The sequence below is a fragment of the Procambarus clarkii genome, chromosome 19 (genome assembly GCF_040958095.1).
Source record: "Procambarus clarkii isolate CNS0578487 chromosome 19, FALCON_Pclarkii_2.0, whole genome shotgun sequence".
In the NCBI taxonomy this organism is placed as follows: domain Eukaryota; kingdom Metazoa; phylum Arthropoda; class Malacostraca; order Decapoda; family Cambaridae; genus Procambarus; species Procambarus clarkii.
In genome coordinates this window covers 4,294,709-4,300,870 of record NC_091168.1, presented here as the reverse complement: position 1 = coordinate 4,300,870, position 6,162 = coordinate 4,294,709, and positions in this window count along the sequence as shown.

Here is a 6,162-nt window from a genome sequence, read left to right as displayed (position 1 = left end):
ATATAGATTCCACACCTGTGACAAGTAAAAACATGTGTTTTTTTTTTTTAAACAGCACCATCTGTTGCATGTAATAGCAACACACGCTATACTAAATATTTTACAATTCCATTTCAATATTTCCGATTTCATTGATAAATTGAATTTTCAAAGATTTCTATGTATTTATATTTTTATTTAATAATTTTGTGCGACATTGTGTTGGAATTGAGCAATATGTTTAATGGTATTAATTGAACGGTATGTTGTATGCCTTAACGTTCATATTGTAAGTATAGTTTATTTTGTTATTTTTGTCATTTTTGTCATTCATTTTTTAACTGTTTTCCTTATATTTCAGTGATGGGAACATCAGTTCATTTGGTAATGCATCGGACGAGGGAGTAGGGAATTATGGGGAGGACGAGGGGACGGGGGTGGGTGATGGTGGGGAGGACATGGGGACAGGGGAGGGGGTAATAGTTTAGAGAACAAAGAGATGGGGGAGTTGGGGATGGTGGGGACAAGGGGAAAAGGGAACGGTGGGGAGGACAAGAGGACAGGGGAGTAGGGGGATGAGGGTATAAGGGAAGGGAGAATGTTAGGGAGGACAAGGGGGACGGTGGTGTGGGGGGATGGTAGGGAGGACAAAGGGATGGGGAAGGGGAGGAATGATGGGAAGGACGAGGGAATGGGGTAGTAGGGAATAGTTGGGAGGACGAGGGGACGAGGGAGTGAGGAATGATTTGGAGGACGAGGGGACGGGGGAGGGGGTAAATGGTGGGGAGGACTGGGAGACTGGGGGAAGGTTTCTGTACCTTAGCAATGCACATGCATTGCAGAGCCATTGCATTGCATGACCGGGTACCAACCGAAGCAATGCTCGGCTAGTGTATATAAACAAAAATGTAAATGTTAGTTTGTTCAAAATATCTAATCTCTGAAAGTTTTTCACGAATTGCTTTGAAATTTTGACACAGAGTTCAATTCGAATACGCGCATGTTTTTATATACATATTATATAGATACTAAACATGTGACAGGTAAAACATGCTATTTTTAAAAAATAGCGCCATCTGTTGCTAGTGAAAGCAACACACACTATACTAAATATGTTACGATTCGTTTTCAATGTTTTCGATTGCATTAATGAATTTAATTTTCATAGATTCTGATTTATTTTCAAGTTGATTTAATTATTTTGGGTGACATTACGTTGGAATTGAGCTGTGTTGTTTGCCATACTGCTCATTTTGTGGGAATAGTTTATTTTGTATTTTTTCATTGTTTTTTATTTCATTTTTAACTATTATTTTTATTTTTCAGTGATAGGAACATCAGATCGTTTGATGTTCTCATTTTTCTGATGGGAACATCAGATCATTTGGGAATGCATTGAACGAGGGAGTGGGAAATGATGGGGAGGAGGAGGGGATGGGTAGGGGATAATGGTGGGGTGAACGAGGGGATGGGGGAAAGTGGGGGATGTTGGGGAGCACAAGAGGATGGGGGAGTGGAGATTGGTTGTTAAGACAAGGGGAAAGGGGAGTGGGAGATGGTGTTGAGGACGAGGGGACAGAGGAGGGGGGAATGGTGGGGAGGACGAGGGGACGGGGGAGGACGTCCTCCCTCAGCAGGAATGGTCGGGAGGACGACGTGTGCTTATTAATAGATTACGATTAATTTGAGAACAAATTTAATAGATTAAGAGTCACAAAATGAGAATATTTAATGCAAGGATAAATTCAGTATTTACTCTTAGTTGACAAGTTGAGTATATTTATAGTGAGAAGAAATTGAGTATATTTTGTATGAGGACAAGTTGGGTATATTTAGTGTGAGGACAAGTCGAGTATATTTAATGTGAGGACAAGTTGAGTATATTTAGTGTGAGGGAAAAGTTGAGTATATTTAGTATGAGAACAAGTTGAGTATATTTAGTGTGAGGACAAGTTGAGTATATTTAGTGTGAGGACAAGTTGAGTATATTTAGTGTGAGGACAAGTTGAGTATATTTAGTGTTAGGACAAGTTGAGCATATTTAGCGTGAGGTCAAGTTGTATTTATTTATAAACAGGATAAATAGTATATCATTTGTTTTGAGGAGAGATTGTGTATATTTAGTGTGAGCACATGTTGTGTAAACTAGTGTGAGGAAAACTGGTTATAGTTAGTATGAGAACAAGTTGAATATAATTATTATGATAACGAGTTAAGTATAATTATTGTGGGGAAAAGTTAAGTATATTATGCCTATTGTATATTCTTCACTTTTAAAGGAAAATCACCAATATATAAATATGTGCTTCTGACTTTTCCCTTCAGTATTGTTTCTGATTGTAATAATAATTTCGAACTTCAAATCCGTGTATAAAAAAATTGTAAGGAATTAAATTGCGCAGTGGTTAGACATTCGCCTTGCATTTCGCAAGCTCTTTAGCCTGGGTTCGTATCCTGGCCAGGAAGTATTTACTGGATGAAAAGCCTTAACGGTAGCCTCTGTTTACCCAACAGTAAAATGGGTACTTGGTTGTTAAACGATTTGGCGGGTCGTATTCCAGGGAAGATAGGACTAAGGACTTGTCCGAAACGCTATGCGTGCCAGATGCTATGGAAGAATGGAAGAACTGGGTTTGCTTCCTGGGAATAGTCATTCACTGGGGATGGGAAATGTGATCAACCTGTGGGCATCGTTCCCAGACATAGGACCCCCATGTCAAGTATAAAGATCACGCCAGTACCCGGAGTATATGGCTGATACACTAACTCTAACTTAATCATATAATTCACATGTGAGATGCCCGACCTATGAACCAACGGCACTAAGCTTGTGTACTCCTTACAGAAGTCCAATGGGACGTGTCAAGTGCTGTACACCTACCTGTGTAGAGGAGATTCTGTCAACCTCGTCAGCGACCCTGGCTGGAACTACTACGACATGGAGAAATCTCCTGATCCGGTAAGTGTCTTGGTAGGGAGAGTGGACACACATGGGAGAGGTGGGACGGGGACATACCTGGGATAGGTGGGTTGGGACATACCTGGAAGAGTTAGGAGGGGTCATTTCTGGGAGAGTTGGGTGGAGACATACCTGGGATAGGTGGGTTGGGACATACCTGGAAGAGTTAGGAGGGGACATTTCTGGGAGAGTTGGGTGGAGACATACCTGGGATAGGTGGGTTGGGACATACCTGGGAGAGTTAGGAGGGAACATTATTGGGATAGGTGGGAGTGGACATACCAGGGAGAGGTAGGAGGGGGACATACCTGAGAGAGGTGGGAGGGGGACATACCTGAGATAGGCGGGAGGGGACATTCCTGGGAGAGGTGGGAGGGGGGACATACCTGAGGTAGGTGGGAGGGAGAAGAGGTATGTTACCTGGGAACCTGGACGTCCTGACTGGGGTAAATTCAATCTGAAAACCATGAGAATCTTTGAGTCCACTCAGAAAGGAGAACATGGGGTGGAAAGTAGAGCGACGGTCTTGCTTCCAGCAGGTCCGCATTCTATCCCCGGCCGTCCAAGTGGTTGTGGCCAGAATTCATTTCACCCGTCCCATCATTAAACATTATCCTGACCCCTTCCTAGTAATATTATAGAATTGGCTTGACACATTCTCCTGCTTATTCCCGTTCCTCTTCAGCATGAAGTAACGGCAGGGCTGGTGAACCTGCGTGAGGGAGTAGAGGGAGGGCTGGTGAACCCTCATCAGGGAAAAGTGGGAGGGCTGGTGAACCTTCAGCAGGGAGTAGTGGGAGGGCTTGTGAACCTTCAGCAGGGAGTAGTGGGAGGGCTGGTGAACTTTCAGCAGGGAGCAGTGGGAGGGATGGTGAACCTTCAGCAGGGAGTAGTGGGAGGGCTGGTGAACCTTCAGCAGGGAGTAGCAGCAGGGCTGGTTAACCTTCAGCAGGGCTGGTGAACCTTCAGCAGGGCTGGTGAACCTTCAGCAGGGAGTAGTGGGAGGGCTTGTGAACCTTCAGCTGGGAGTAGTGGGAGGGCTGGTGAACTTTAAGCAGGGAGCAGTGGGAGGGATGGTGAACCTTCAGCAGGGAGTAGTGGGAGGGCTGGTGAACCTTCAGCAGGGAGTAGCAGCAGGGCTGGTTAACCTTCAGCAGGGCTGGTGAACCTTCAGCAGGGAGTAGTGGCAGGGCTGGTGAACATTCAGCAGGGTGTAGTATCAGGTCTGGTGCACATTAACCCGGAAATAGCGGCAAAACTATTGAAACTATAGCAGGTAAAAGTGCAGAGTTGGCAAACCTGCAGAGGGGAACAACGGCACAGCTGGTGAACCTTAAGCAGGGAGTAGTGGCAGGGCTGGTGAACCTTCAGCAGGGAGTAGTGGCAGGGCTGGTGAACCTTCAGCAGGGAGTAGTGGCAGGGCTGGTGAACCTTCAGCAGGGAGTAGTGGCAGGGCTGGTGAACCTTCAGCAGGGAGTAGTGGCAGGGCTGGTGAACCTTCAGCAGGGAGTAGTGGCAGGGCTGGTGAACCTTCAGCAGGGAGTAGTGGCAGGGCTGGTGAACCTTCAGCAGGGAGTAGTGGCAGGGCTGGTGAACCTTCAGCAGGGAGTAGTGGCAGGGCTGGTGAACCTTCAGCAGGGAGTAGTGGCAGGGCTGGTGAACCTTCAGCAGGGAGTAGTGGCAGGGCTGGTGAACCTTCAGCAGGGAGTAGTGGCAGGGCTGGTGAACCTTCAGCAGGGAGTAGTGGCAGGGCTGGTGAACCTTCAGCAGGTAGTGGCAGGGCTGGTGAACCTTCAGCAGGGAGTAGTGGCAGGGCTGGTGAACCTTCAGCAGGGAGTAGTGGCAGGGCTGGTGAACCTTCAGCAGGGAGTAGTGGCAGGGCTGGTGAACCTTCAGCAGGGAGTAGTGGCAGGGCTGGTGAACCTTCAGCAGGGAGTAGTGGCAGGGCTGGTGAACCTTCAGCAGGGAGTAGTGGCAGGGCTGGTGAACCTTTAGCAGGGAGTAGTGGCAGGGCTGGTGAACCTTAAGCAGGGAGTAGTGGCAGGGCTGGTGAACCTTCAGCTTGGAGTTCTGGCAGGGCTGGTGAACCTTCAGCAGGGAGTAGTGACAGGGCTGGTGAACCTTCAGCTTGGAGTTCTGGCAGGGCTGGTGAATCTTAAGCAGGGAGTAGTGGCAGGGCTGGTGAACCTTCAGCAGGGAGTAGTGGCAGGGCTGGTGAACCTTCAGCAGGGAGTCGTGACAGGGCTGGTGAACCTTCAGCTTGGAGTTCTGGCAGGGCTGGTGAACCTTCAGCAGGGAATAGCGGCAGGGCTGCTGATCCTTCAGCAGGGAGTAGCAGCTGGACCTGTGAACCTTCAGCAGGGAGTATCAGCAGGGTGGGTAAACCTTCAGCAAGGAGTAGTTTTTTTTTTCTACCACAGACGTGGCCACACATTTACAATGCTAACCAGAATATATACATTTTCTTCTGTCCTCCATGGACAGGGTTAGAGAAGTGTTAAACATATAGTTCAAGGGTTTATTGAACACTCAACCACAGAAGGTGATTCGGTGCTTTTAAAATGCTAAGCTAACCTACATACGTAAATACATAGATACACAGATTTACGTATGCCCTACATAAAGTGTTTGATGTGTCTTTTACATAGTGTCATTAATGTACATTCACAAAGGTGAAATGTAATTCTGATCAGCTTCCATATATACTTTATACCTATACATATACATACACACACATATATACATACATATATACACACACACATGCATTCACATACATTTGTCTCATTTACTCTGACAGCGTGAGATAGCTTATAAAGAAACTAGTGTGCAATTAAGCACTTAATCACTGAAGGTGATGAAGGTGCTTTTACAAGCTCAGGTTATATAGTTACATTATATATATACATTGTATGATTGATATATTACATGGTCAATCTTGGATACAAGTCCAATATATCATCAAGTGTTCCAGTACTCATATAGTAATTACAGAGTTCAGCATACCTTAGCCCAGGAGGGCGAAAGTCAGTCAGTATGGGACATTCTACAATATAATGTTCAAGAGAGTGCATGTTTTCTCTTTCACAAAGTTGACACATTGTGTACTCGACATTTGGGTTTTTAGAAAGCTGCCAGATACGTCTATATCCCAGGCATATTCTGGCCACTATAACATAACATTGCCGGGTTCTTGTTCTATTAGTCCCATATTTGAATGTCTC